General features: G+C 37.1%; 1 long non-coding RNA gene across 2 annotated transcripts; it reads left to right on the top strand.

The window, feature by feature from the left end:
• Positions 1-878: 878 nt before the first annotated feature.
• Positions 879-6890, top strand: LOC131258360 (uncharacterized). Of its 2 annotated transcripts, XR_009178074.1 has the most exons (4): positions 879-1241; positions 5660-5962; positions 6093-6184; positions 6590-6890. It is a non-coding gene; the product is annotated as an uncharacterized LOC131258360 (long non-coding RNA). The 2 variants fall into 2 exon arrangements; XR_009178075.1 differs by lacking the exon at positions 5660-5962.
• The last annotated feature ends 7385 nt before the right edge of the window (positions 6891-14275 follow it).

Genomic DNA, 14275 nt, shown 5'->3' with positions numbered 1-14275 from the left:
ATCTTCAACTTAATGTGATTTAGAAGGTGGGAATGTATAGAAAAAGCACAAATTAGGTTTGTTATGGATTGAAAAAAAAATAATCTGACTTTTATTTATTTATTTATATGCTTTCTCACCATTGATATTTTTTAACAGGGAGAGTCTTTTTTTTATGCTTTCTCTTCATTGATATTTCTCACTACGTCGAGCCTCTAAATTGATACAACAATACCTTTCTACATTTGCTGTACATAGTGACAATCTTTGCTTTCATACATTGCCCAAGATCACTGCAACTCTGTTAATGGTTTCGTTCCTATACCTTGATGTGCTATCGTGAATGAACATTGAAGCTTTGATCTGTGAACTAGTTCTTTTGTATCTTGATCTCTATTGCAAATGAGAATGGAGTGTTTGCTATTATTCGAGAGGGATTGTTACCAAGACTTGCAATATAGAGAACTCTGAAAGAGAGTCCTTCCATTAGGGCTCGTCTAGCAACGTGAAACCAGGGTTATTTGTGGGGATTTGCTATTTTTTAGTCGTTTGGTAACAAGGAATTGGAGGGGTTTGGATTTGAGAGGAATCCAAAACTCTAAAAGAGTTTTTTTGGAACTTCCACAACAAAGCTATGATTTCAAATCTACTCAATTTTGCATGGACTAAAATCTACCAAATTCCACAGGATTTCGTATCCATGCTTGCAGATATTTCCTTGGTTGCTTCTATGTTCTTTATTATGCAATTCCGAGAGACTTTACAACATTCACTTATTTTTTCTTTTTCATGTGGTTGATATGTTCTTGAAAATGTTAACTCATTTTTAGAATCATGTGACTTATGGTACAATTGTCAGAGCTTGTGAATGTCAAAGGCTATGGTGACTGGATATACACCAGCGGCAGTGTCTACTAACTTTTAGGGCTTTGGTCCAGATTGGTGAGGTCTATACCTTATTTGATACACCAAGTCTATTGGATGAATTTTTGCTGAAAATAACTGAAGGTTTTATCACGTCAAGGTTGGACTCTATGCAGGTACGATTTCTTGTATGGTGAGTACTTTCTGTCCACCTATTGGGAATCAATATATTTTGAGACTTCATTTACTAAGAGAAATTGACACTTCCAAATTTCTCTTTCCTTACTGGGTATTTGTTGCAAGCTAGATTTCTAGACGACCTATCAAAAAATCCATTGGATAGTGTTGAACTTCTTCAGGATCAGCTGGAATGTTTTCCATACCTCTATAAATTCCAGGTTCAAATCTTCAGGATTAGTTGGGGTACCTTTTGATAATGCTTCTTTTAAAATTTGTGTCTTGCCATTTTGATACTATTTTGAAGTAACTTTTTCATATTGAAGCTTCTTTTAAAATTTATAATGCTTCTTTAAAATGTTGTATACTGAGTTTTTATTGGCTTCTATTGTGTTTGTTAATTACAGTTAATGACATGAGATACAAGTGGAACTGTAGGCATTGGGATTCCATCGATGCCTGAGTTTTCATTAGCTTCTCTATTGAATGCTGAGCTTTCATTGCTCGAGTGAGTTGCTTGTTTTCTCCCGTTGGATTCTTGAGTTCCTTGTGGTAATGGTGGTAATTGCCTCTAGTATGTTATTATCTTGTTTTCTCCTTCCATAGTTTTTCTTTTACTGCAACATCATGGTATAGAAGTTAGAACTTAGAAGTCAATCATATGATAAGAATGATAAGAATTTGAATCGATTACATTTTGGAAGTTTTTGGTTGTTGTTTTTTATATTTCTTGACTTATTAATTCTCTAAAAAATTATTATTTTTTTAAAAAACATTATTTTCTTTTGGAACTTTCTTGATGGGATGCTTTTCTGCAAGTCACAAGAAAAAGGTGTTAATTTTTATGGTACAACTCCTCAGTTTGATTCTGCTGGCTGTCTCTAGTGAGAAACCTGCACGTATCCTTTTCATTTATCGTTTGCCTTTGTAACTCTCTAGTACTATATCGTTCTCTATGATAAAATTTATAGATGAAAAGTTAGTGGAGAGCAACATCGGTAGCTTGTTTTAGTACTTGATTGGCATCATTGCTTGCTATAGGACGGTACTTCACAACAATGTTTCCATTTCACTAATTCTGCATGCCCACAGGAGAACTTATCTATGTGTGGGCAATCTTGGGACATTGATGGCATGAATGTTGGAATTTTGAAGAGGAACAATGAATGTCCAGTGAAAGTGCATCTGAGAGCAAGAAAAATGAGAATGCGTCACAATGGCAGCCCACCTCTATGCTTGGCAGCAAATATACTTTTATTATAACTGCATTTACTTGGAGGTGTTGACTATATCTTCTTGCTCTAGGCTCCAACTGAATTTTAAAGATATTTGATAATATTGATACGTCTAAATGGTTTTTGTCATCTTGGACATTAAGGTGGGACTGCTTACCTCAAAGACATCTGAAAATAAAGAATAAGGATAACACCGCTCTAAGTTTAAAAATATGATAAAAGTCCAGTCGACCTATGACGAGGCTACAATCATAAGAAAGGCATAGTGGGGCCTAAACAGTTTACCAACCAAATAGGTTTATGCCTTAGTTTGCGATGAGTACTTGTGCCATGGCGAGATCGGGTTTGTCAATAGTGGAAATAGTCTGTTTCTATATCTGCCCTCTACTCATTCGATAAAATGCCTGAAAAGGATGTTTCTTGTTAATGGTTGTTGCTAATTGAAGCCATGCATCAGTCCAACTCAGGATCCTAACTAGCCTTGAACAAATATGAATAAATAAATAGTTTTGTATTGGTTGGAAATGAATTTCCATTGTACTCATAAGGCTATTCAAGTGGTTTTCTCACTTGCACAAAATCATTTACAACTTAAACCATTTACCACCATCCAAACAACCACTTAGGTATTGATTTGTTTCAAATTTTCAGATATTTGGCATGGAAACCTACCTGTCTTGTCAGGTTTTGTAGACGTCAGTTTGTTAGAATGCAATCCTTTATCTAGACCCCCGTTGGTTCCAAAGCCTATTTTTAATTGTAGGTTTCAATATGAATCTTCATTTTTGGCTTTTGGTTATGGAAATTGTTAATACCTGTCGTTAAAACCTCAGTTTTAGAAGTCTTACATTTTCATGTCTGTGTTTTGTTTGCTGATTCTCACTATATTTTAGCTTCTCTTCTTCTTCTGTTTTTTTTTTCTTTCCGCTTTCGTGAGGCAGATTTCCAGATCTTGCAAACCTTGAACATGTTAGCTTACTTGAATTTCTCTGTTTTGTTCTTTACATAGTTTCCTGTATCAGTTGCGCAAAGGAGCTGCTCATTGTCACAGCCATGGAGTGCTACACAGGTTACCTTTTTGTTGGTTATTCACTGGTGGGTACAAGTATTTGCTAATCTATAATGCATGTTTATATATGCAGATGCTGTTTATAAATACTTTTTATGCACTCTCTGAAGATAGGAATTGTGTTGTTTCTTTTTTCCTTGAAATTTCATTTATTTATTTATTTTGTTAATTTCTTCTTCCTCGTCTTCTTATGTCTACTACTGATAATGCAATCATATTGGTGCATGTCATAATCTCAATGAAGGGCTTCTTCTGTGCCAGAAACAATGTTTATACCCATCCTGTATGTAGATGATTATGCTTGAAGGTGCAAAGGCAACAACAGAAATTGTAGATGCTCTGAGGACAGGAGCATCATCAATGAAGTCTATCCAAATCTCTCTGTAAGTTAAATCCTCACCATCAAAATTCTCAACACCCATATCACAAATAGTAACTGGCTATGGCATCTGATCTGAATTCTCTCTGTTATTTGTTCTTATCACACCAAATTCACCAAAAGCAGGACCAATCTTTTTACCTCAATATCTTGAAATATTCATGTATGCATCTTAGTTTTGCTGTTGCATATTGTTAAACCTAGCTGGGGCAGTCTATATCCAGAAGAGCCATATGAGCTTGCCTTCAACATTACTTTCTCAGAAGGTGGTGCTGAAAAGTTTTCTGAATCTGTAGAAACATCAAATATGGCCAGGTTTCAGCTGTTAGAAGGCAGAGCGTCTTCTTTTATCAGGTAACTTGTGCATTTTGAGGCTTCCCTTTAATATACTGACAGCTCGTGTTGTGTGTTCTTTTTTCTTTTTTTTTTGTCGTAGTCATGATTGTTACAGACAAACCCTCTTGTGTGCCTTCAAGTCTTGTATCCTCCATCTCATGTTTTAGAACTTTTTAAATCGATATCTTCTTAGCTTATAGATGTTAGTAAAATATTCTTGGCATGCATTACTATGGTAAACAGTGAAACAATGAAGATCCTCCTGCCTATGTGCACTAAAAAAAAATGTTCTCCAGTAGTGTGCTGGAACTGGAAACAGTGTGAACCATGGTGCATCAATCAAATCATGTAATAGTCACCTTTGAACCCAATTTGAATATTAAAGAAATAAGATTTTCGAAGAACTGTCTATCACAAGGATGAAATAACATGGAACTATGCAAATATGGGGTAAAATGATTTCTCTGCTCATGTAATTGTCTATGGGCTCAACTTGTAGCCTGATAGTTTTGTTATTCTGTCAAAACATTGTTATAAAACCTTTGAATTTCTTCTCTTAATACTTTAACTTGAATGTCGGCTTAGGAAATATCCATGAGCCTTTTGCAGCCTTTGTCTTTACCTCTTGCGTGCTCCAAGAATTTTCTCTGCATCAAGCATTCATTTAAATGATCATGATGTGCTCCATTGCATTTTGATGTGCTTCATTACATTCAAGAAGTCCAGATACCAAGTGTTCTTCCCATCCGCTTTGCGCAATTTTCATGATAATGTTTTTGTAAAGTGATCATCAGTCAAGTTTACATCAAGTGTCAATTGATCTATCATCTTTGAACATACTTGTAAAAAAAGGTCCTCTTGTAATGATGTTGAGTTTTCACAATAATGGTACAATGAAATGCCTCCAATATACAACATTGTTTAGTATTAGCATTTGCTTATGTAGGCCTGCTTTACTTTTCATATAGAATATTTTGCCATCTTGTCTTTAGAATTTCATCAGTATGCTTTTACTTATGCCTTTGCAAGGGACCAAATTGGCGCATCATTAGCTTTTTGATTCCATGTTCTTCACTGTCTTCGTCTTCTAGAAACAGATTCATTTCCAACAGCTGATAAGCTATTCCGAAATAAAATTTGGGTTGGAACAGTCGAAGGTCAGCGATAGTTCCTCATTAATTCTTAGCTTCCATTTGCAAATGATGTTATGATTCATGTTGATTAGAATTGTTAACAGGTCTTCCTGTCTATTTCATTGAGCCTCATCATCCGGCTAAATTCTTCTGGAGAGGACAGTTTTACGGAGAGAATGATGATTTCAAGCGTTTTTCATTCTTTAGTCGTGCAACACTTGAATTGCTTCTTTGAGCTGGCAAGAAACCAGATATAATCCATTGCCATGACCGGCAGACAGCGTTTGTTGTATGCACTGGCAACAGTTAGAATTTCACTAGTTCCTTTTCATAAATAATTTCTGATGTTTTTTCCCCCTCTAATAAGTAAACTTGGCTTCTCAGGCACCACTCTATTGGGATTTGTATGCTCCTAGAGGTTTGAATATGGCTAGAATTTACTTTACATGCCACAATTTTGAGTATCAGGGGACAGCACCTGCTTTAGAGTTGGCATCTTGTGGCGTTGATGTTCACCAGCCGAGTAGACATGATAGGATGCAGGACAATGCATCACATGATAGAGTCAATCCAATTAAGGTAATTGATGGTTCATTTGAATTAAGAAAAAGGTATCAAGGTGCGACGTGTTTTACATGTTCCCATTCTTTAGGGTGCGATTGTGTTCTCCAACATTGTAACAACAGTATCTCCATCTTTCTCTTCCTGCCCCGACTCTCTCTCTATCTCTCCGCCCTGATTTCGCTCAAAATATGATCACATGGGGGCTGAAATGGCTGACCTTGTTCAGGTGATACCTCTTACCACTATCTCCATCTCCAATGCATTTTGAACTTGCTCCTCTTTCTAGACTGTTAACATACCACACAGATTTTTGTACCTGGGTCCATCTCACAGCTAACTTCCTTTCTGAATGTTAGGAGGTTTGATTGGATTACTGTGTGGGATAGAGAAATTGGATTCTTCAAAAGGGTATAAAATATCAACTTATGTATATTGGCGGATTCGTCAGGTGAGGCTATGGTTTCCTTTGTCATAGCAAACCAAATAAATATCCGCAGATGCCAATGTGATACCAAAAAGATTCACATACACACTAGACAATGCTGTGATATGGCTATTTTAAAATTGTCGGATAGAAATGCTGAATTTCTCTTACAAGAAGTTATGACAATGCCAATATTAGGGTAAGTGAATTGAGAATGTCAACCATACTCTAATTTAATTAAATGTGTCACCTGATTTATATGCTAGGAATGTAGTCGCAATGTTTTGAGTTAGCAATTTCAGCTGATCTTTCTAAAAGATTCTTATAATATATGTTGGATGATTTGCATTTCAAACACAGTTTTGTTTATCATAAATCTAAACCACTAACGTTCAGGTTTCCATCTCCTTTTATTGTCAAATGATCCAGCAACTGAAGTATAGAAGCCTCAGAAGAACCAGCTCCTACTACCAACATCACCCAGCCAACTAGTACAGAAGATAGACTCTGTTGCAAGTTCTATTATCAATATTATTTCCACCTTTAAGTTCTGAACATGAAGAACATCATTGTTGTTATTTGCTGCAAATTTATTTATTTATTTATTATATATTTGTGGATCTTTTTTTGACTGGATTAAGTGGGCCTGGGTTGTATTATTAGAGTGGTTCTTTCACCTGCAACATTATAAATAAAGTGGTGTAGAGAGATCTTTTTACACTTTTTCTTCTGCTTTAACACACTAGGTTCTAGCAGTTCATATGATGAGAACTAAGGATTGCTTACAATTATTCTATACAAAAAAAAAAGATTTTGAATTAAGTTCTGTGTGCTTTATACATTTGTATTTGTACACATTACTGATTTACCTGCAATCGTTTTTTTTTTCCTCAATGGTGAAAGTGGGCAGGAAAAATTGAAACAGCAAAACTCGCAATGGCTACGGATTAGGTTTTTCTCGTTTTGGCCAACGCAGTACAAAACTGACGATTTAGGGGCATCCTGCAAAACCCCGGTAAAACCTTTACCGACCGAACCTTTACCGGCAGTTGCCTAACCGCCAATAGGATCTTTAGCGGCGGTTTTTTGGACTTTTTGCGGCGGTTTTGACCGCCGGGAAAGACCAACTTTGTTGTAGTGAGATGCTTGGGTTTCTTCATTTGATGTCATCTCCAGTCAATATGTTGAATTGAGCCAGGACTCTGATGATGCTCATGGTACTAGAAGAAATAACAAAAGCCAACCGACTTCTCAGGGGAGGAATTTGGAGGACGGTGACTTGAGTGACTGGCTTCTAATTGATGACATCGATTTCAGCATCAGTGAGACCCTTTCAGTGTGCTGATTTTATGTTCGAGTTCTTGAGTCCATGCTTTTTGTTTGGAACCTACAGAAGTGTTCTTTTTTATTTATTTTAATTTAATAACCCATTCAGGTAAGCTCATATGGTCAATCTTCTAATCGTCACTACATCAAGACTTGTCGGTTTTGATTTGTCAATATGCTATCTTTGATTATTTGTTTTGTATATAGTGTAATTATGCATCATTTTTTAACCTTCAATTGGAACCTGAGAAAGAACCTTTGGCATTTGCTTGATAATAGCTGATTCAGATAAATTTGCATGTTGATGCCAAATCTCTGTGAGTTTGTATTTGCTGCTTTCTGACCAACATTCTCTAAATGTACCAGTTAGTAGGTGTTTGCTAAGCCCGCACGCAGGCCATGTGTGGCACATTCAAGCATCAGATGGGCCTCATCATATAGGTGTGATCTCGCCCAAAATTCAACTAGTCCACTCATCCAGCAGGCTGCACACGTACACATGGACGTGGATGTTTGGCAGTTCTTTTGAAACCATCTGTTACTTTTGCATGTGCCCAAACTGGTCATCTACATCATAAGTCTATCACCTGATGCATGGTTCCAATATCCCACATGGACATGTATAGAGTGCATATGGGCTTAGCAAATTGCTAGCTAATAATGTAGTTGCAAATTGCAATGGTCGATTATGTGTATCTTGTGTTTCTGGAATACTTAGCTTTTTAAAAAAAGGGTCCATTGCAGGACATTAATTTCCTGTAGTTGCATGTGTTATAAATTTTCAATCTGTACAATACGGTCAAGCATGGCAGAATGGGATGGTTGTACATGACCCATATGTTAGGTTTATGGACCCACTTATGTTGGTTACTCATGTTGCAATACCCAAATAGAGAAATACTTGGGGAAAAAAAACATACAGATTAAAGAGTCAATTCCAGATAGCAGGATCCAGGCCACCCTGCAAATGTGGTCGCCCTGAACCCTGACTCAAAAGCAAAGTCTACTCATCTGGCAGACCACCCAGGTCCATTGAATATATACACCATTGGTCATCTTTTTTATAGTTGACTGTTCACCTCATTCCTAGTAACCTCACTCACTCCATGAACCACCCAGTCACACTCCCCTGACATTTTTGGAGCTCACACATGTTTGAGCATGCCCCGTCTCAGGTTTGAGATAACAGTTTCGGAATTCACAATTCACAGCTTTGGCATTCCCATTTTCTGAATCCAACTTTGGACGACTAAATACATAAATCATGGATTTCAAACTTTCTTCTGAATTTAAAGAACTTTACAAGGAAATACAATTTTATAGCACATCTAAATACACACCATTACATATGATTGGGAAATTGCGCACTATGGCTTACAAAAAAAGAGAGCAAAAGAACATGAAAATTACATTTCTTATGGTACATGTGAACCTTCATATGATCTTTACCTTGGAGGCTGATAAGGTCTTTTATGCCCTTTGGGATAATCTTCCATGTCAAATAAAGGATCATCACGTGGTCCCTATCTTGATTACTATCTAACCCAGTCTTGTCAAATCTGTAAAGTTCATGCCTCAAGTCCAGGATGACTTGCATGTTCACTAGGTTGGGCAAAGTTTGGATTGAAGGGAGCAGATCTAATTTCGATTAATACATATTCGACATATACATTCTTAATAATGAATAAATTCACGAAAATGTAAATGAAAGACTTTCAATACTCTAAAGTTTCTTGTAAAGAAGATGAGTAAGAAATGTTTTTTAATCAAATGCTAAAAAAGATGAATGACTTGGCATACCATGATCTTTTTTGTGTTGTCTTCTGTAACACATACCTACATTTTATATTTGATTAAATAATCTTAAATAATCCTCCGGAAACATGCGACTATCTAGAAAACAACGTTTTAAGGTGGTACGGTAGATCATAAAGGTCACGCCACAAAATGTTCATCATTCTTTTTAGCATTTAATTGTTGCTCAATTCCCAATCAACTCTTTTTTTATATTATCTCCGGGTCATCTTTTTATATGCCTTCCTACAGAAGAGCTCCCAAGCAAATCATCATATAGAGATCGAAGTAAATAAAGGTGGCTTCTATCTTCTATTGTAGAAGATAGTTGTAAGCATTAATCTAGATCCAAATTTACTACCAGAAAGCGCAACGTTGATATCACTTGCATGTATTTATATTCCATACATCATCAAGGATGATATTGCGCGTTCTGGAACCACCTCTTTATTAAATTCATCGTATTTGTGTATCATGCTTCGAAGGAGATCTTCTGTTCGATCAGACGGGAGATAGATACCTATTCATGATGGTCGAGCATTAAATTTAACACTGGACCCATGCAGGCTCTAGTGACAGGAATCGTCTTTCCAAACCCACCCATTCCAAACACTGAGATCATAGGAAGTGACAACCAATCCAACAAATTCATCTTGTCTATTATCCCCGTGGCACGATCGTCCTCCATGAAGATCGGAGATTTCCTGCGATGATGTCTCCGCCGTTCACCATTTCCTTTCTCTACTGGATCAAGACCATATAGGCTTCTTCTCTCTGGAATGGCCAGTTGAGCCGAAGTCATACGCCTTGCGATGATGTTCTTCAGGAGGAGAAATCCATTGCACTCATCTATGATTTCTTCTTGATCCCTTAAGAAGGATCTCAAACTCTGCATTTCGAACCTGATTTGATATACTTCCAGCATAGAAACTTCATTCTTCAAGAAATCAATCAATTTTGAAGCAAAAAAATAAAAATAAAACTCATACATCCACAAGCCATCTCTCAGAAAGAAAAAGCTAAAAAAGAAGTATCTAGATGAGGCGAGAAGCGCGCTTGCGTATGCTAAAGCCTAGAAGACTCAGGTACGCGCACACAATGGTGATAGTTTACCACCATTTTAAGAAAATGGCGGTGATTCATCCGTTGCATCAGTTCAATGAGAAATGTTTCAGTGCTCTCATTGTACTATGATAAGTTATGGTGCTCCTACTTGTATCAGTTCGGTTGGATAGTCTAATCAATTAATCAATCTACATTATCCAATCAATTTAGAATGCATTTTATGAGATATCATGAAAAAATAATAATAATAACATTGTTGATCTGGTCTTTTTTTTGTAACTATTTATTTTTCAAGCCATGGATGAAATAGCTACCATTGCCATTATTCTTTAGAATCACAACATAATCTCTAATAAATATATGGATCTTATTATTTATTCGACCTATTCTTATGTAAATGATCTTGGCCATCAGTATTTAAAGCCATTGATCAAATAGATTAGTGTGATTTTTTTCGTGGTAACCATGTTTAGATCAATGAATTAGACTGTCTATCTTGGAGAGTAGAGAAACACTTCTCCTATTTAATATATATAGATTATTCAAGTAAAAGATTATACCTAAGAAAAGCCATTTAAGTATAATGCATGTGTGAAACTCAATTCATCTATTGGGTGGATGCAACTATATAAATGCTTTTATTTGTACCAAACTCAACTTTAAATCATAAACACCTAGAGTCATAGCTCTAGTGGTAGACTGAGTGAAAGATACCTCGTCTCAACACTGAGGTCTTCTTATCGATTCCCTAGTGGGAGTGGCTAACAGTGAAGTATGATCTTACAGTGGGTGTACTAACAAGCTAACGAAAAAAAAAAACATGCATTGCAATCTGAGCCATTGACATCCCTACCATAGGACCTAATCCCAACCTGGCCTGACCCATTGACATCCCTACCATCCATCGCACTATTGACATGCATGCATTGCAATCTGAACCATCCCAATTGTAGGTCCCCCCAAAAATTCACAATGCTAAGATGATCCTAACCATCTGAGATAGACAAATGGATTCAATGCTAATTGAATAGATTGAATCGTTCCATCCGTATGATGTGCGAGCTATCCAAAATGGGTACTATGGTTTTGAACTAATTCTGGGCAAGTCTAACTTATTCTAAGTGGAGGTAAACTATCACCCTCCCTACCGGGTCATAGAAGTAGAAAAGTTATATCATACTCATTCCATGGATTTGTATTGTATCATTGGATTCTGTGATGATCTAAACCGTTAATTTGATCTGATGATTTACCAGGGGCCTACAAATCAAATATCTCGGTTAGAGGATGTGCAGTAAGTATTTTGGCATCCGAATCATACTTAAAGTGTTATTTACTACTCGGTGCCGGCTGGTGGTTTATACACCGGCACTGGTAATCTATACACGTTGCAAACAATAACTCAACTATAACTGTGGGGTTCTCTGTAGATACAGGTCCTCATCATCCAAGAATCACATTGATTGAACTAACTTAACCTATGAGTTGCCTACATATATATACACTAAATCTGGACCGTTGGATTTTTCTAATAAAAGTTCACCAATCGATTGACTTACACTGTAAAAATGTTGTAAACTTTGGATTATTAATTATCAAAATTGAAGCTCTCATCATTTGGACAGTCCATTTGAGTTGCACATGTGTCGCGTATACAATTTTTCACCGCCTGTGTATCAAGCATCACAGTAAGCCAGAGTACCAAAGTTTTTCTGTTTGACTTTTTGCAGTGCAGCACCGACTCACCTGAAGCTTTCGCATGAAGTTACTGCGCTCGAAACCTAAGTGGGGCCCACCGTCATGTCTTTAAGAAATCCACCACGTTCATCCATTTTTTGAGAACATTTAAGAACATAGGCCAACAAAAATGAGCCGGATCCAATACTAAGTGGGCTGAAAACGTGAGAATTTTATTTTAACAGTTGAAATATTCATGGGGAAACATAAGTCATGAATCAGGCTAATCTATATTTTTTTAAGTTCATGTCAGAAGGAATTACGTTACGAACGGTATGGAAAGCATGTAAACATCACTGTCGACCCAGAGAGGTTTCAACTGTAGAAATTTCCCTACCCACCTTTTCCTTTAGTGCGGCCCACTTGATTCTTGGATCCTTCTTACTTTTGGTCCCAAGTACTCAGATGAGTTCAAAAAACGTATGAACAGAGTAGATTTATTACAGACATCACAGTGGGCCCCACCTTGGTTTCCAAGGCTGGAACTTATTGCTAAAGGCTTTAGCAGGAAATACGCGTCCGACTCAGCTCCCTCTTGCAGTGTCGGTAATGGTGATGGAATCTTAATACAGGGGATTATCGTGTACCACGACTTTTACGATGGGATGTGTGTGGGGTCCCCTAGTGAGGTTAACGTCAAATCGAAACCGTTCATACGGTGATTCACCTCATCTTCACCGTAAATACTATGAATAATCCTGATCCTAGATTCATATGGGACACACCACAGAAAAACGTACAGTCACGGTTAAAACCTATATAGCCAAGTGGTGTATCTCTAACTGAGACTCTTAAATGGCCAGAGTTTGTTTTATCCCTTCTTTATTTGATTAGCACCAGATGTGTGGTTTGGATGGCGTGTAAAAATATGGTGGACATCATATGTCGTCTGAAAGCTTCTACGGTAGGCATCACATTTTCCACTTTAGTGTGGTCTGACACCTGAGTAATGGATCATGACAAGTTTTGGAATTTATCTCTAAAATGAATATTTTCAAAACATGCACGGTTATGATTTCCACATAAAGGTCATGGTGGGACCCACACAGCTCGACTTGTCAGGCAGCTTAACGTATGTTGAAAGCTGGTCGAATGGGGCGCGGATTAGATACTGACAAGGTCAGTAGCCAAATCGCTACTGAAGTGACGTCACTCAGCTCCGTGGACCTCACAATGATGCACGTATTGTACCCATACCGTCCATCCATTCGGAGAGATCGTTTTATGGCGTGAGAAAAAATAATGAGATAGATCTAAAGTTCAAGTGGACCCACCATAGAAAACAGTGGGGACAATGACATCCACCGTTCAAAAAATTTATAGGGCCCACCATGATTTATTTTTTAGATCCAACCTATTTATAAGTTAACATGGAGATAGATTAAGTAAAAACAAAATTATAAGCTTGATGGGAAACTTCTGTGGCCCGTAAGAATTTTTGAACGGTGGATGTCACTGTCCCCACTGTTTTCTATGGTGGGGTCGACTTGAACTTTATATATATCTAATGACATAAAACGATCTCTCCGAATGGATGGATGGTATGGATACAACACATGGATCATGGTGGGGTTCACAGAGCTTGGTGACGTCTCTTCAGAGGCGATTTCGCTACTGACGAGGCCTTGTCAGTATCTAATCCGCGCCCGGTGGGGAGATGCTTCTCCTCTCTTTACAAGTAATGTTCACATGCAGCGGCTCTTCATGTGAACTTACACGTGCAGCCATTTCCCTGTTTATTTATCTCATTTATAGAATATCTGATCCATCTAAAAAAGTGGTAAATATCATAAGACCAACTAATATAAAAATCATTTCCATCCACTTATTTTGTGAGCTAATTTAATACATTAAGTCATATCAATTTCTTTCTATTATTTTTGACGTGGCATTCTCAATGATCTGCTGGTCTGATTTTTATTTAAGATCATTATCATAACTTTCTCACAATTTTACGGTTTTGATTTTCTATACATGTTATGAATTCATGGAAAAGAAATGGCTGTACGTGATAGTTCACATGCAACCGCTGTATGTGAACATTTTTCTTTTTGACTACGGAGAAACGATGAGAAATTTCTCACTGTGCGACCTATATATGGCCCACGAACCTTTTTAAGCCCACTTGGTTTTTAGCTTCCAAAAATAAGCCCCATCTGTACGGCCCATTTCTGAGGTCGAAAATGCCCTCTG

The sequence above is a fragment of the Magnolia sinica genome, chromosome 10, assembly GCF_029962835.1.
Source record: "Magnolia sinica isolate HGM2019 chromosome 10, MsV1, whole genome shotgun sequence".
In the NCBI taxonomy this organism is placed as follows: Eukaryota; Viridiplantae; Streptophyta; class Magnoliopsida; order Magnoliales; family Magnoliaceae; genus Magnolia; species Magnolia sinica.
This window is presented reverse-complemented; position numbering and strand designations above follow the sequence as displayed.